The sequence below is a fragment of the Protopterus annectens genome, chromosome 12.part0, assembly GCF_019279795.1.
Source record: "Protopterus annectens isolate FY-2018-M chromosome 12.part0, PAN1.0, whole genome shotgun sequence".
Taxonomy (NCBI): domain Eukaryota; kingdom Metazoa; phylum Chordata; order Ceratodontiformes; family Protopteridae; genus Protopterus; species Protopterus annectens.
The window spans coordinates 1,069,997,668-1,070,016,081 of NC_056746.1; positions in this window are offsets into that span (position 1 = coordinate 1,069,997,668).

Consider the following 18,414-nt stretch of genomic DNA (forward strand, 5'->3'; position numbering starts at 1 on the left):
GCATCATCATGGATCTCATAAACAGAGACATTAGGAAACTCCAAACACTGGACCCTACCCAGTTCAGCTTTGTTAAAGGCAGTTCATGCCTCCTATACCTGGTGGACTTTTTTGATACAGTTAACAAGGCTATAGATGAGGGAAAGATGGTACACACAGCCTACTTAGACCTCGCAAAGGCCTTCGACACCATTCCCCATTCCGGTATTATAGACAAGCTCACCAGGCTGAACATAAACCCCTACGTCATGAGATGGGTTGCAAACTGGCTCATGGACAGAACCCACATGGTAAGAGTTGGAAGAGCTAGGTCTGACTCTAAACTGGTTGCAAGTGGCATTCAATGAGACACAAACGTTGAGGAAAAAATACACCTTTATAAACAGCAAAGCTTTCGGGTTACACACCCTTTCTCAATACTAATACAGGTTTCATTAAAACATTCCATTTAAATAGGAGTCAATGTTAATCACATGACATGTAGCCCAAAAAAATCATGTGACAATTACAAAACTTTAAAATTTCATACAAATAATAAAACATAATATTTTACATATATATAATAATAAATTCTACAATAAACTCACATCATATAAACTCATACTCTTTAACTTCTAGAAGATTATTAATGTCACCCCCCTACCTGATATATTTACCATGTCAATAACCCTGAACTTAAATTTATGTTCATTATTATGAGTACTTCTGTGTTTATATAAAGCATTCCTTTCGTTAGCCCTTTTTATCTCAGATTTATGCTCAATAATGTATTCTTTTAACTTCCTAGTTGTTTTTCCTACATAAAATGATGAACCTACAATACAGGTCGCTAAATAAACAACATTGTTACTAGTACAGGTTGCTACCACATTAAACCTATAAGTCTTGTGCGTCATGGGGTGAACAAATGTATTACCAACACTGCTGCCTATGATATCACTGGTATTGTACATTGTCACATACCTGATTCTATCTTCCTTCAATGCACTCTTATTAGAGTCAGATACCGATTCATCTACTGACAAAAAGATCGGTTTCAATTTTGTCTGTCTATCAGCTATAACATTAGCTTTAATAGGCAATATATATATATATATACGTACAACACCATGACATATCTAGTTAAGCGTATTATTCAAAAATACTGGGTAGTCTTAATGGCATCTGCAGACATTAGGGCTGTTCTAAGTAGTAGACCGTATTTTTCTTACAGGAATATGAAAACATTAAAGAGCAGATTATGTTATAAAGATTTTAAAGATGAGAAAAATGTTCAACAAGGCTCTTTTAAATATGGTACGTATAGCTGTATGAACTGTAGTTGTTGCAGTGATATCATAGGCAGTAGTGTTGATAATAATAATGAACATAAATTTAAGCTCAGGGTTATTGACATGGTACATATATCAGGTGGGGGGGTGACATTAATAATCTTCTAGAAGTTAAAGAGTATGAGTGGATATTAAGGTTATCAGCTGATTGTTTACCTGGATTGAATTCTGCTGTCACATTAAAACCTATTTTAGTTAAAATACAACGTACTAAGTTATGTTAAATGTTATATGTGAGTTTATATGATGTGAGTTTATTGTAGAATTTATTATTATATATATGTAAAATATTATGTTTTATTAGTTGTATGAAATTTTAAAGTTTTGTAATTGTCACATGATTTTTGGGGGGTCATGTGATTAACATTGACTCCTATTTAAATGGAATGTTTTAATGAAACCTGTATTAGTATTGAGAAAGGGTGTGTAACCCGAAAGCTTTGCTGTTTATGCAAGTGGCATTCGCAGGGCTCAGTCCTAGGACCCCTCCTGTTCAGCATATACTTCTTAGAAGTACAGGCAAGCACAGAAGGACTATGGCTGACCAAGTTCGCAGACAACTGCAAACTAGGGGCTATAATTGACTCTCAGGTGGACACAGACATCCTCCAAAAGGGTCTCACTGAGACAGATACCTGGTGTCAAAACCATGGCTTCAAGTTAAATGCCAAAAAGTGCACAGTCATCCTCTTTGGAAAAAACAAAGTACCCACAAACTACCAGATAGGTGGTAGCCCCCTAAATACAGAAGAAGTAATAAGGGATCTGGGGACCTAAGTAGATTGTAACCTCTCCTTTGATAATCACATTGCCAAGGTAGTTAGAAAATCCTTCTATGTGGCCCACCTAATCATAAAAGGGTTTGCATGCACATCAAAAGAGGTCATTGTGCCCCTCTACGCATCACTCATCAGACCTATCATAGAGTATAACACCCCATTTGGGATGTACCTTACAAGACACCTGCAACAGCTGGAAAGACCACAAAAGTACCTCACCAAGAGGATCACTGGCCTCAAACAGATGCCCTATGCAGCAAGACTGAAGAAACTCCAGCTGTACTCGGTTGAATATCGCCTACTCAGAGGTGATCTCTGCCTGACATACAAGGCCATGTCCAACCCAGAATTGATGGACATGCTCCACCTAAAGAAAAACATATCCCCTTGAGCAACACAATCTAGGGATCTAAACCTCACCACAACAATAAATAGGATGTGCTGGAAGGAAAGATTCCTGTCCCAGAGACTTTCCATGCTTTGGAACAAGATTCCAATCTACATTAGGCAAAGCTCCTTGCTAACCCTCTTCAAGAGAAACCTTGACAAGTGGATGGGAAACAGAAAGTTTACCTCGGGGATCACTTCAATGGCTGTGCTGGACAGAGGCACAGGGAACTAATCTAAGGGGGTGGCAAAAGCCAACACATTCCAGCTAGGCTTATAAATGCCTTTGGGCAGATAGCCTAGTACCTACCTATGAACCTATGAACCTATGATGTGATATAGACCCTTTATAAACACATTTATTTAATTATCACTTAAGACATAGGGAAACATATATTAGCAGAAAAGAAACAAACCATATTAACATTTTTGCAGTTATGTAGATTATACATCACATATATTTTCTTTCTTTGCAACTATCATCTCTCCAACATTACGTAAACTGCTGAACTTCTGCTTCTCTTAGATATCACTCCTCCCACTCCTGAATATTATTATGCATGTATTTCTCCCAAAATGTCCATTTTTTTCTATGTAATTTGCTCATTCCCTTTAATAAAGACCATTCTTCCAGTTCTTTTATAATATTCAATACTTCAAATATAGTTAGCTTAGAATTTGATTTCCATTTTCTAGTAACTGATTCTTTGGCAGCCAACAGAATTAAACTTAATAAGGCCTTACTATGTCTTGGCAATTCTGATCATTGTCCCAGCTCAAAAGAATCATTTCCTTAGTTACAGCCATTTGTTCATTCAATATTTCTGACAGCGTAGTCTGTAGGGAATTTTTAAAGTCTGCCAATTCATTACAATCCAAAGACATATGAGGCTCCGATCCCTACTGTTAGTGGGAAATGTCACTTTCAAAGAGTACCATTTTTGATGCGTTGGGAAATGATAACTTCTCTTAGATGTGAGAAATGCATGGCATTTGCCTTCATAATTTGTAATGACCTTAAGTTAAACTTAATTGGTTAGTTCCCTTCCGATTTTAAATCTGCATCAAAACTTCAGCTCTTTTAACTGCACTGGTAGTGTAGACAAATAAAGCCCTGACTATGACCCAGGTGATGTGAGTTCAAATAGTATCTTGTGTTTCAGAAAGGGATGCCCATACTGGGGAATCTGCTTAAAGCAGGAATCAAAATATGTGCAAATAAAATGCATCCAGTCCTTTCTTCTCCTTTTCCATCCCTTACAGCTTGCTTAATATGTTTCTAGCTACCACTTTTTCCCTATCACACATCCAACATTTGTTATCTATACGAGGAGAAATTCTTCGATTGCCTACATGGGAGTCATACAGATGTCCTCCCATTGTTCTGTTGTAAATTACTTCTCCAGTCTCTCTTCCCCTATATTTTCTAACCTCATCTGATTGATTCTAATAGTTATTATATAATATTTTATATGGCCTACTAATTATCCCTTTTTTAACAGCAGTTTATGTTCTAGATCCAACTAAAAACTCTACCAGAGCAGATCTTTCATTTAAGATTCTCCTATCCCTTTCACTATACCTATACTCTGATATTAATCCCTTGTAGGGAAGGCAGTCTTTAGCCTGTAGTTCAGACATATTCTTGGCCTCATCCCACTCGATTACTTTTTCCTCACTAGTTATTTGTTTCTAGTACATTGGTTCCTTTGCCACTTTTCTCTCACACATTCCAGCCTCCTCTTGCCTATTTTGTCTACCCCTGCTTGCAGTCACCCTGTTGGCAAAATCTCCTTTCTCCGTTCCTGTGTTGGCTTAGTTCTTAGAATAATTTCTGCTACCTTATGAATATAATATTATGTATGGTTGTAATTACTCTCATTAAGGATCTGCATCCAAAATCCCACTGTCTCTTTATTTCCTGAACTTCCCTCCTATTACATCATCACCCCTTTCCATTTTGAATTATAACCTTCTGCTAGTGTTATGTATATGAGCTTTGACTGTGTAGGTTTAAAATTTCCCTTCAAATCAGATATTCCTAAATCACTTTGTTCTACTGGAATGATTAACTTATCCCACTTACCTCTTGACCTCGTTCCCTCCTAGATAAATTCCATCAACTCCTTATCAACTATTAGCTGCAACTACTCCTCTGGATGATAAAAATATACCTGACTCATATAAAACTAAATGGACTAAAAACATTTTCACTGCTTGTATCGTGGTATTTATATCCATAAACAGGAGCTTCCAGTTTATCAGTTTTTGTATTATCTTTTGTTTAGTCTCTTCCCATAAATCCTTAGCTGTCGTAACAGAAGCCTTTTTAGTCCATACTCCTAAATACTTCATCTTATTCTGTTCCCATAAATATGGGTATTGCTGAACCAATTCATGTATGGGTACATAATTTATGGCTATAACAGTTATTTCATCTTCATATCTCAAAAGTCTTGAAACTCTCTCAAAATGTTCCACAAGACTGCAATGTGCTTTTCTGCATTTATCAGTTACAAATAATATTTTCTACAAATAAAGCCAACATTTCTTGATTACCATACCAATTATATCTTTGCATTTCTGAATCCCTTATTTTCTTTGCTAATGGCTCTAAATATAAAGCAAATAAAAAGAGGAAAGAGGTCAGTCCTACCTGGTTTCTCTGTTCAAACACACCTTATCAGAGAGGAACCCATCCACTTCAGTTCTTGTCTCTGATCCTTCATAAATACTCCTAATTAACTTTATTATTGCATCAGGGAATGCAAAGCTTCCATTTCCCAGCTTACTCACTTGAATGCTTTCTCTGCATAATTACCCTCCAACACCAGTGGTATTTTCTTATATTCTGCTTCCCCATGGATCATCATTGTTCTATTAATGTTGTAAAATGCTTGCATCCCCTCCACAAGACCACATTGAGCCATATCTATCAAATTTGGTATCACCTTTGCCATTTTTTTAGCTAGTGTAGACATAAGACTTTATAATCATGGTTTAAAACTGAAATGGGTCTACATGATGCTGGGTCTGATGGGTCTTTATCATCTTTAGGTAACATTGTTACCATATTTTTCTTCCACGATATTGGTGCTTCCCCACCTTTTAAAATACTGTTAAAAATGTCTGCAGATCTTGATCACTGTCTCCCCTACTAACTTTCAAACTTCAATAGGAATACCATGTGGTCCTGGAGACTTTTCTGAAGATCGATTACACATCACCATTTTTATCTCATCTTCTCCTATCCAAACTGTTACTTGTTGAGTTGTTGAGCCTCATCTCCCTCTAATCTTTGCATAATTAAGTCTTCCGTAAATATTTCCATTTGTGCTTTTTCTTGGTTTTCATATTTTTCTGCTTTATGCAAATTTTCGTAACATTTCTGAAATATCTCTAAAACCTTTACAGGACCTCTGGTTATTTTTCTTTTTACAGGCTGCCTAAGTTTGGTGTTAACCCTTTATATTTTCTGTTACCTAAGTTGAGCTAAATGTTTTTGTGCTCTGGTGTTATTATAAAAATTGTTTCTTAACAGTAATCTCTCTAAACTCATGCATTTTATCTAGATACTCACTTTCTTTCTATTTAGCACTCTGCATTTGATCTTTTACTTGTTCTGTGAGATTCATCTTATTCTGCAGTACTTTAACTTTTGTCAGCTCCTGTAAGTAATTCCATAAGAGCAGTTTTTGGTGGAATACAAATGCATGCCAGTATAATTCCTCCACTTTTGTCAATAGTTCCTTACTACCAGAAATCTACCATTATTCCCTTTTTCTTCTCTTTCTATCACTATTGGAGCCCATCTAGCAATTAATATAATTAATCCTCTTTTCCTTTATCCCTGATATTCTGCTGAATATCCATCCTGAAATCATTTCTTTGGCAAGTTCACATGCTTATTTCTTTCCATATAAATCTCATGCAGTATTACTATTTGCACTCTGCATTTCTTAATATAACTCAATGATATTTCTTTTATGGCTATACCTGTAAGGTCATTTACATTCTGAGATAATATGGATAGCATAGTCGTTATGATAAAAAGCTATTGTTCCCACCAAATATACATGACAATACATGCACTCACTAATGTTTGACAGGTTGATCTTTTATACACTTGTTTCTTTTCATCTCCATTTGAACCTATGCCACATTTTTCAAGATTTTTTGTTTTAATGAAAACACTCCAACAAAAAAATTAAATACATTTTCAAAATTCCTCATCCCCTATTAACTTGAGCAAACACACAAAACTATGTACATGTTCAAAAAATGAAGTTTAACCCTCAGTTAGGAACAATTGCCTTAAGTCAACAGCTGCACTTACAGGCATTACCTAACCTAAAATTAAGGTTACCAATGATAAAGCACAAGCTGCAGCCTGTGTTTTCACTTACACTGATTGCAGTCTGTTCCTTTCTTATCTATATTCCTCTCCCAGGTGTGAAAAACAGCTTTTATGCTTTCAGAAAGCATTAACTTTTGGCCCTAAGAACAAGTGCACTGGCTGTCTTTAAATAAAACACACACTGCTCTATTAAGTACATTAAAGTATTAAGGATGCTGTGGAGGCTGCTATCTCTTATTCACCTCCCGTAATTTCAAACTTTATTTTCCACTGATCTGCTTCCCATTGTACCTTTACATTTTGCATTTCCCTCAGAAATGAATGTTCATCTCAGAATTAATTGCTTGCACCTGCAAGCAGTCTGTCTGTGTAAAAGTAGTCATCAAATAATCTTTGTGAATTTCAGTCAAACAGAATATAAAACTGCCTTTAGCTACAGACTTCTTGAATCCCACTGAGCATTTGCTAATGGAAAAAAAAAATAAGCTAATATCTTTACAGATGTAAGAAACTTAGTGTTTTCATGGCTTTCATCATGTTGTCTTATTTCTGAAGCCCATTTGCTTGCAAAATCACTTGTTTATTGTTTAAGCCATAGGCATTAATCTAGACATTCACCTTTGTAAAACTAAGAAAAAATATCCTAATTCTACTCATAATATAATCAGTGCTCTTTTACATCCCGCCCCCACTCCAGCATCTAAAGATCACAGCATATTAACATTAAACCTGTTTTTTGTCCATGCTTTTCTTCTCTTGTTATACTGCAAAGCCTATATTTCTTGTGACTAAAAAGAGTACTTATTTACTTTAATATCTTTAACACACACACAGAAGTCACTGAAAAGACACTCCCCATATTTAAAATGCCCCTGACTATACACTACACAAAACTGTTTTTCTATATATAGCATATATAGCATGCAGTTTATATCATGAAATGTTTTATACAAAAAAAGTTTTACTTACAGCTACGTTTTTTCCCTTTTAGTATCCTTCTAAACATTAATGAGACAAGGTGAGGAGTATGCTTTACAGTCCACCTACAAGTTTAACAAAGTCAACAAAAGTCCAGTCTTTTTCAGTGAATTTTTCTTGCAAAACCATATTTCACAAATGTGATTGACACTTTACAGTCTTTCATTTATTCACAGACTTCAGTCATGTTGGTCTTCAGTCTGTTCATCTCCACCTCCTAATACCAGATTCTGGTCCAGCCCAAGGTACTCCTGATTCTTCTTGTCAACTTCTGTGCTGTTTTTCTGTCTGTCAAGCATTTTCATTTGGAATATTGGAAAAGGTTTTACTGGCAAAGTATCTCTGTGAGCTTTATTAAAAAATGAGAAGCAGAGTCCCTTTCTCTTTGCTAGCTCACTTTTTGTTGAATAAACTTTTTTATTTCCTTCTCAGCCTGTTCTGAATCCAAAAATGTCTTTGATCCTCATGGAAGAAATATTCTGAAGACAGCTGGATACAACAGCTTGAATCTCATACCTGCCTGTTTACATTCCCTGATTGCTGGGATACATCTACTTCTGCCTGGTGTACTGAGAATAATCATTTTCCATAAACACTCTGCTGTCTCCAATTTTTTAAATATTTTCCCTTCTGCCACAGATTTTTCAGGACCAACTCTTTCTGCTGGTATGATTGCATCTTTACTAATAAAGGTCTTGCCTGCTTTCTCATGATCAGGTTTGGAGCATACACATGATGTGTCCTTTCAATTGACAAATCCAGCTGTAGAATACTAGTCTAGTTGCTTATTTGTGATTTCATAAAATTAATACAGTCTGTTACCAGTTTCTCTGGTACAGCAGAAAATGTTAGGTTTTCTCAGTGCTCTGTTTTCTAATGGTACCATTTTTTGAAACAGGTCTTTTTGAGAATTATCATGCTCAGCCAGCCTTTTCTTCATTTCAGCCTCTGCTTTTTTTGCGGTTTTATCAGTTCATCTGAGTAGTTTGTTAATGCTTCTTCTATTTCTTCCAGATGTTTGTTATTTGAGTTGATACACTTCTTCAGTGTTTCGTTTATTTTAATCACCACTGAGGACATTTGATTTACTTTTTTCCTCTAAATTACTGGAAACCATCTCTTGTACCAAGGCTGAAGTTTGAAATGCTTTCTGCTGAACAGCTGCAGGACTCTTCCCAGGAAATTGGTTATCTTCACCTTTTCTGGCTTTTTTCTTTCAGGATCTCTAAATTACTTCTTTCTTGGCATACAGGCAGTGTACTTACTAGCCAGTAAGTGAATATTATTCAGGCTGACAGTATTACTGGCTATTATTTTTCAGTTTTTTTTTTCACACTGGAATAGCTGAAATTATACTGTTGATCAGTGTGCAGCCATCTTGGAAGTCCTTCTAGAAAATTCTTAAAGTAGCAAGACATGAAGGCTTGTTTGCTAGGGACATTATATTTCCTAAAAGTAATTATTTGCCAGTATACAAATAACTTATCCAAGTCCTACAGAGAAAAACACTATAAGGAAGGAAGAGGACAAATATGAATGTATCACCTGTAGGAAGCAATAGAATTCTCACTCATTAGAGTTAATTCTCTACTGAACAATTCAGATCTTATAAATGTCTCACATTATTTTACTGTCTTTGTGCCAAGGAAGTGTGCACTAAAACTGTAGAGCAGTAGAAGCCCTGATGTGAACATTTATGGAATGAAATAACAATATGTCTCCCATATTCAGGCTTGCACAGATTGATATTTAGATTGATCAGTTTGCATTCTTTCTCACACAAGTCCACATTTCTTACCCTGCTCATAAATGTCTGCCCGGTGTGGTATTTTTATTTAATGTGCCATATAACCTTCCTTCTTGTGTTCTGTTTTTTTCAGTCTCCAAACCCTATCTCCATGACAAAAAAGCACTATTGTTGGTTAGATCACCATACAAATGCTTGCAAGGATCTAGCAGTGCTTCCTGACCTTATTCCCCATGTTCTAATGCAAGAGAGTCTGTGTAGACTTTCAAGCAAGACTTAATATTTTTCTGCCAAGGGTTAACATAATAAATCTATAATATATATGCTGACTAGTCCATTGCCATCAAAGTGTGAGGTGTCATTCTTCTGTTTCTGGAAAACGTAAAAGACTACATCCTGGACTTGAATATTTAGTGAGGGTCCTAGAGATCTATGATGGTCCACAGGGTTTACTCTGTCACAGCTCTGAGCTCTAAGTGTGGAAGATTGTGTCATGACATTCCATTCTCAAAGCTAGGATTTCAAGAAAGAAATGCTGTTAGAAATTTAGCTTTTTTTTTGTGACACAATATTAAACACCAGGGTTGATTCAAGGGAATATGTACAAAGGGTTTGAATACTCTGCGAATAGTCATAATACTGAAAGAATGATCTAAAACATGGCTGCTTAAGTTTAATGCAAAGGAATGCAAATAAATGCATCTGGGAAGCAGAAACTTGGGAAAGCAGTGCATACATGAAGCTAGAGTGCAGTAACAGCAACATTAAAAGAGGCACAGGGCACAGTTTATTTATATCACATGATCTGACAGCTGTACAGAAAGGAAGTCTGGAAGAATCCTGCAGTATACATGAAGAAACAACATCGGAAGAAAATGAGAGGTTACTATCTTACTTTGCAGACATTAGTAGAACTGCATTTAGAGTACCTTATGCATTTTATACAGTCCTAATCAGTGTAGTAATCCAGACTGAATAGTAACTTCTCAGATAAGAGCAACATTGTGGTATGTGGTCTGCAGTGGAAGCAAAAGACAGACGCAAAAAGTTAGCATACTAAGTTCTGAGGAAAGAAAGCATAGGCAGCACATGATAGAAACTTTAAATAGAATAAATTAAATATGTCAAGTTCAAGAGAAGATCATCCATCCATCCATCCATCCATCCATCCATCCATCCATCCATCCATCCATCCATCCATTTGTCCATCTTCTATACCAGCTAACATTCAGTTTGGGTCAATAATGGATACAGTCTGTCTCAGCAAGTGATATGCACAAAGTAGGTGTCAACCAAAGATGATATGCCTGTCCACTGTAGAATACACATACTCACATGTTTACAATAACACACATTCCAAGGAAGAAAATAGCATCGCTAATCAACCTGCCAAGCACATCTTTGAAGTGTCTGAGTAAGGCAAAGACTCCAAAAGAAACATGCACAAGCATGGTACAATAGGCAAATATCACTCAGAAGAAATACAAAAAGACCAGAATGAGACCCAAGAGCTGACAGGCAGTCATGGTAACTGCTGCTAAACTGCTCCACTCTAAGTGGGGACCTTATTTAAAAAAGAGATTTGTAAGAGAACAAGAAGAGTTAGTGAATATACAATTTTGGTGGTTCAGGGGAGTTATAAAGAAACATTATTTCATAGAGGGGTGGGATGGAAGAATGTTCCTAAGGAAGTCATACAGTCAAAGACAGTAACTTTCTTATTCAGGAGTGTATGCAATGAGTTGAAAATCTTTGTTATGAGGATTGGAGTTCTGTGGAAGTGTAAGTTATTATTTGCACCTGCAACTTGTTCAGTAATTGATGGGCAGATTATATGGGCCATGAGATTCTTTTCTGTCACTAGAATCTTGATTATAGTACTTCTGTGTAGTGTTGCATTTTAGCAGATTCTTTTGGCCCCATTTGCCTGCCCTCCAGCTCTCCATATGAACATTTACTATTTGCGGTCCATTTGGCCAGAGGCAGTTATTAACCTTAAGCATGCATTGTTTTACCAAGTAGTGTTCAAAATAGACAGAAGAGTAGATTTAAAGTAGTATATGAAATTCTCAAAGTGCTTCATTATATATAATTTAGAATAATCTAAGCAAGCTAGGAGGTTATAAAATATTTACATGAGTAGAATGTGTTGTTCCTACCATAAGTTGAGGAAAATTTGTAATTTTAAACCAAGACAAAGTGATCACCCTCAAGCTTCTCTTTAGTCCCCTACCGGTCCCTGTCTCTTTTGGGTAAGAGCTGATTCATTCACTCTCAGGCCTTGGTAAGAGCCCTATGACCTATTCATTTCAAAACCAGACAAAAGCCTGTAGGGTCACTTGTTCCTCAGCAACAAAAATTCAGGATTACAGCTTTTCATTTGTGTTGTTTTGCTTCTTAACTCTGTAATTCCTCCCTGCTTTGAAAATTTCTACATGGGAGGGAGTCTGTGCACATCTGTAATTGTCTAAAATCCCCCAGCTTACCTACAGCATGAAGACACTTTAACCCCTATACTGCCAAGTTCATCCTTGAACTTTTTTACTGGTGTATGTGCTGGGAAGTGTCAGTTACTCCTGTCTCCAATGGTCTGGCTCTTCCAGTGTATGATCTCCTACCCAAAATCATTTGGTTTAGGTCATTATCCTTATGTGTTGCACAGCCACGGGAAGGGCTCCAAATAGTTGTAGGAATAGGTAGATAATACTGGGCAGTGATCATTAAGAGTTATTGGTAAAACAGTAAGTGAAATGCATCTTTGTGAATATTGGTAAGCATAATATAAAGCAGAAAACCACTAAGAGTTTTTATGAGATGGATAGAATAGAGTCTGAGTTAGGCAAGGCTACTTAAGGATGCAGTATAAGAACATTTACTATAGGGAGGTCTAAGACAGTTTAAAATGACATTGCCAAACAGTATGAAACTATGTTTAAAGGTCCGTTTACTGAAATTACTTAGAACTGATTTGAAAGATTTCAGCAAGGAAGGATATATATTGGATCAATATAGTTATGTTTTACCCTTCTGTTCGGGTCAGTTTCTGAGTGTCAGTGCTGGTTAGGAGGGGTACATTTGAATCTTTATTAATAAGTAACATTACACCTCCCTAACACATTTTCTGGGGTGTCTGTCATGGAATGCAATGACACTTATTTATTTATTTGGATTTGGTTAACAGGTAGATCTCTGATCACACAATGAGCAATTACAGGCTCAGCTCAGGCTACATCATAATGTAACAAAACAATGTAAAGCATACAAATAACATTGGATTATATTTTTGAGTAAGCTTAGAAAATTTGACAAATTATACATACATAGATCTAACAAACAAATATATGTAATTTATGAAAAATCAAGAAGTAGAAATGGAAAACCATCATATTTAAGCTGCACGTACACACCCATATAGAAATAAGTCACTGCTATCTCACTTAAACATCCATATTTGAAGTTGTCAGATATTATTGTTACTGAAAAAATCCCCAAAGGCGATAAGGAACACAATAAGAGAGAGCTCGTTATATGAAAAATTTAATATACCACAAAGATAAAATTAGCGCTTTCGGCGGGTGAAATGACCCACCTTCATCAGATTACACAGCAGAACAAACAAGAACATGCATTTATGCTCTAAAGCATAAGAAATGCGTCCAATTACATTAAAGTGCATCTATTAAGCTGTTCAGTTGCCGTAGCGACCTTAAAGTAAGATCGCTACTTACACACTTTACTTGCCCTATTGACATCAAAAGAAATGCATGCATTTTAGATCGCAACAAATGTTATAAAAGAAAGCATCTAAACATGTCTTGTTTATATTAAGCTAGCCCATATACCTACCCTTGCATTATGGCAGCCTGTCATTATATTACTATCATGAAAGTAAATGCAAGGGAAAGTCCTTATACACTTTACGCTGTCAAGATAAAAATGTGAAATGACATTGTGCTTGATGTTAAATCAACTCCTTTTACAATGCTCAATGTCATTATAAATAATATGCATACGTTATGCAAGTAAAATTAAAAATTAAAAATTAAAAATTATGTCCCACTCGCCCTATATCTAAACATTTCTTATTTTTACTACATTAAAGCAAATTTAATACAAAAAATTAACAGTTATATAACTAAATAAATAAATGGATGAAACACATTAATATTAAATTTTGTATTATTATAGGCTTGATCTATCTGGTAAAAGCTATTGCTCAATCCCTACAATAAGGTGCAATCAGTAGTCATAAGCCTGATGTTCCCAAATGAGCATAAATAACCTTGTCGCTACCTGTTATATGCTAACCACTTTAGGACACATTTAATAGAAAGTGCCTCGTTGATGCCTGGTGTAACTTGTGCCCTAGTGCGAATTTGCCAGCATAGTTCGTCAATCATTTCACATTTTTATCTTGACAGCGTAAAGTGTATAAGGACTTTCCCTTGCATTTACTTTCATGATAGTAATATAATGACAGGCTGCCATAATGCAAGGGTAGGTATATGGGCTAGCTTAATATAAACAAGACATGTTTAGATGCTTTCTTTTATAACATTTGTTGCGATCTAAAATGCATGCATTTCTTTTGATGTCAATAGGGCAAGTAAAGTGTGTAAGTAGCGATCTTACTTTAAGGTCGCTACGGCAACTGAACAGCTTAATAGATGCACTTTAATGTAATTGGACGCATTTCTTATGCTTTAGAGCATAAATGCATGTTCTTGTTTGTTCTGCTGTGTAATCTGATGAAGGTGGGTCATTTCACCCGCCGAAAGCGCTAATTTTATCTTTGTGGTATATTAAATTTTTCATATAACGAGCTCTCTCTTATTGTGTTCCTTATCGCCTTTGGGGATTTTACCAGTTTCGGTTTTGTGTTTGGATTATTGTTACTGAAGTAAAGTTTGCACACGCATTTTTTTCTTTTTATGGTAAATATTACAATCCTCCTATAATAAGTATCACAGCATGCAGCACCTTCAACAGTAACCTGTCACCTTTAATTATTTATACTTTGTAAGTCATAAGAAAGCTTAAAGTCCTAAATAAGAAGATTGAAAATGCATTCCTTTGTTGCCAGATGGATTTCAAAGACAATTTCTGCATTTAGTTTGCTGTATTGTTCCATGACTAAATTGAGAACATCTCTGCTAACTTTAAAAGCAAATTTTTTAGTGCCTGATATGTAACTGTTTATAGGTTGTAAACATGTGCAAAGACCTTGTTGCTTCCCATCTCCTGAGATGGGCAAACTGATAAAGGCCACTCACCCTCATCCATTCTCCACAGCTGGGATCGCCAGAATCCAGGCTCACTAAATGAATCCCAGTCACTGGGGCACATTGGGGCTCCATCTCACTGTATGTGGCACGACATGGAGGTACCACAGCAACGTCCGAGCAGATACCCAGCTAAGAAAATGTTCACACCCTCCTTTTTGCAGGAGTAAGAGCAGTGACAGCAGTTAGAACAAAACTGACTGATGTGTTCATTTTTTGTCTGTTTAATTAGGTCTTCTTATTGACTCTGTGGGTCACAAAGTAATTATCTGCAATTGCAATACTCATACCTCTCAACTTCTGAACATTAAAAATCATAGCAGTGGCCTTTAAAAATCATAGCAGAGAGTCAAAAAGAGGAGCACTTTTTTATTTTTTATAATCAAAGGTCTTGCCATATTAGGGCATCCATAGTGATAGGGAGTCTTTGTTCAGGCTTAATGTATTTATTAAATAAGGTATGTACTTTTAAAGAGGGGTGTAGCATAACAGTAAATATAGAATGAGCAGGGCCATACCTGAGGGACAAAATCATTGTGCTACACCTAAATCATAGAAACTGAGAGGTGTGATGATATTACTTTTCAATGTATTGTTCCTACTGTTAGCAGAACAGGAAAACTTTATGAAAGAAAGAGAAGCCATTTTATACCCAAATCAGAAGGTGGCCTCATAAAAGTTAAAACAGCAGAAAGCTTGGCCGATTATAAGTCAGCCTTCTGGAGAAGAATACGTCTGCTTAGATACTGCTAATTCATTGATTTGTATTTACATAGCCATATATTTACAGATGATGGAACTGTGTATGTGGCCTCATGTTTATAGTGTCAGAGGTGAATTGAAATGTCAACATCTCCGTTTAAGATAATATATATGAATACCGATGACTCGTAATTTGAAGTACTCAAGGCTTTCCTGGTATTAAAGCATGTGCTGTTAACATTCTTCTCATATTTTATGTATCTGTCCTTGAAGTAAATATTTCTCTGGTTGCTTTCAGCCAGTGGCAAGGACTACAGTAGCAATAATACTTGGTAAGTTAGTCTGTAGCTCTTATCTTGTGAAAACAAATATGGCTTCAGCTAAAACAAGTGAAGAAATGAGAGAAGCAGAAATAAGAAAACTATGCGTTTAAACACAAATTGCATTACATTTCTCATTCTCCTAGCAAAATTACAGAACTTTGCTGTGGCCAGGTCCTTATAGAATATGGACTATTTGGAGTGGTGCTTTACTGGTTCACCTCTTATCTCTTACATTGCTCTAATAATGCCATCTGTGGTATTCACTTTTCATTAGCCTACTCTATGGACTCTGGGGTCCCTCTGAACTGCATCTTAGGTCCTGTACTGCTCGTTCTGCACATGATGCCTCTGCAAAAACTCATTCATATTGAACTAGTGTAACACTAATGACATGTCCCAGGAACATCACTCATGAATTTCCTTATGCATGATTTGGGCTGTATCCACCTCTGGAGATATTTGTTGTACGCAGTAGCTTGGTAGACTTGATCCATTTTTCAGATAAGGCTGAGTTAGTTGCATGATTTACTTGAAGTTGCACTATACATACCTAACTTTTCAGGAAGTGGCTCATTTTCAGAAGTCCAAAAATAAGGTCAGTTGGGAAGTCTAAAAATGCAGCAACATTCAACTTTTCAAAAGGAAAAATAATAAAAAAATGTAAGAACTAGTTTAATAATTTCTGAATTCCTTTCTCCATGTATGAATTGTGACATTGTAGGTAGTTTATATAACTAAAAAAGTATAAGGATGGAGGGCCACACATCTGGGGCCACATGGAGGTGAAACCTCTGACATTTGGAGTACAGCCTGCATAAAATAATGCTTGCTTTGTATTCTTTTTTAACAACTCATTTCCTTGACTGCAATTTCCTCAAGAAATGAATTTGCAACATACTAATGATTCCCTTTGATCCATGTAATTTACTTAAGGCTTTACTGACTGTAACAGAAAATAAATGAATGACATAATTGATTAATTAATGAGGTAAATAATTAGGTTTGCACTTTGCACTATACAACTTATTTTCTTTCAGCCATGGTGCAATTTGTAAGTCCAAGGTTATTGTGTCAACATATGGAAATTGTGGGTTCTTTAAAAAAAAAACAATATCAAACTAATTGCAAAATATTTAGAAACAACTACTGTGTTTGGTTCAAGACCTGGCTGCATGTGATGGTGCTGACTATTTATTTATTTATTTTAAGACCAAAATGATTGCTGAGGTTCTGAGATCGCAATAGTCAAACTCTTGGGAAAAATAAAACTAACTGCAACCACAATTCTGCGAGGCACATTAATTAGCACCACTGTTGATATTTGACAAAGAGAACAAAAATGTTGTGAATTGTCTGTGTCAAGGCAGTTGGCCTGGGAAGTTTCATATAAAAAAAAATCTCTACAGCATACCATTTGGCAGTCTCCAAAGTGCTGTACTGGTCAGTTTAACTGGTGTCTGCATGATGCTTTCCAGCATCTCTGTGCTGTTCTTTTCCTCTGTTAGACACCCCTGTACTGTTTGTGGTCAGTGATTCAACGAACGCTGAGCCTTCTGCCACTGTCTTTCAGTTCTTTTTGGGTCAAATCTGAAAGCAGCTATGTTTATGTGTGTTGTGTTTCCAGAAACAGACAAATATAGAATCGTGCACTAACTAAAAGGAAAATCTCCTATGACAAGGCATAAATGTATAATACATACAATAAAGAAAATATGTACAATGAAAACCTTCTGTACACATGGAATGTATAAATATGCCACTGCCACACTGAATAAGGCAAAAGAAGAAAAACAGACGGAAATGATTTTAGTCACACATCACTGGAAATAATGACTCCCATTATAATAATCATACATTCCCCATTACACCAGTCTTTTACTGGTTTGAATGGCTTAAGCCACAGTAATAACAGGACATTGTAAATTGTACAGCAGAGTGTATTAAAATGAGAAAGGAGTTGGACAAGACATTATACGCTTGACTGTTTGAATAATTATTTGACTGACCAAGCAGTCCAGCTTGACTGAATCTATTCAAAGCAGAGGCCTGGGAAGAAACGTTCCAAAATAAATGATGTCAAATATGAAACAGCATTAGCTATTATCCTAAGAAGCACTTCCATTACAGTATATGGTATTGTCACAAGACAGTATATGGTATTGTCACATTACAGTATATGGTATTGTCACAAGGCAGTATATGGTATTGTCACAAGACAGCAATTCGCAAAGACAACATGATAAAAATCTGCAGACACAAGGATAAAGTAATGATAATGACAATAATAAGCAAATACATTTCCTCTCTACACAAAACTAAGTGAATAGCTTACATATCTCGAAGAGCATAACCACTGTACACTGCATGGTCTAGTCATATAATACAGACAGAAAAGGGGAAGGACATTAATAAGATACAGGAAAAAAATGAACAGAAGAAAAAAAAACAGTTGTTTCAAAGGGTAAAACATATAAAGGGGGAAACCATGGAGAGAGGGAACAGGAACAGTAGACCTGATGGAAACGTAC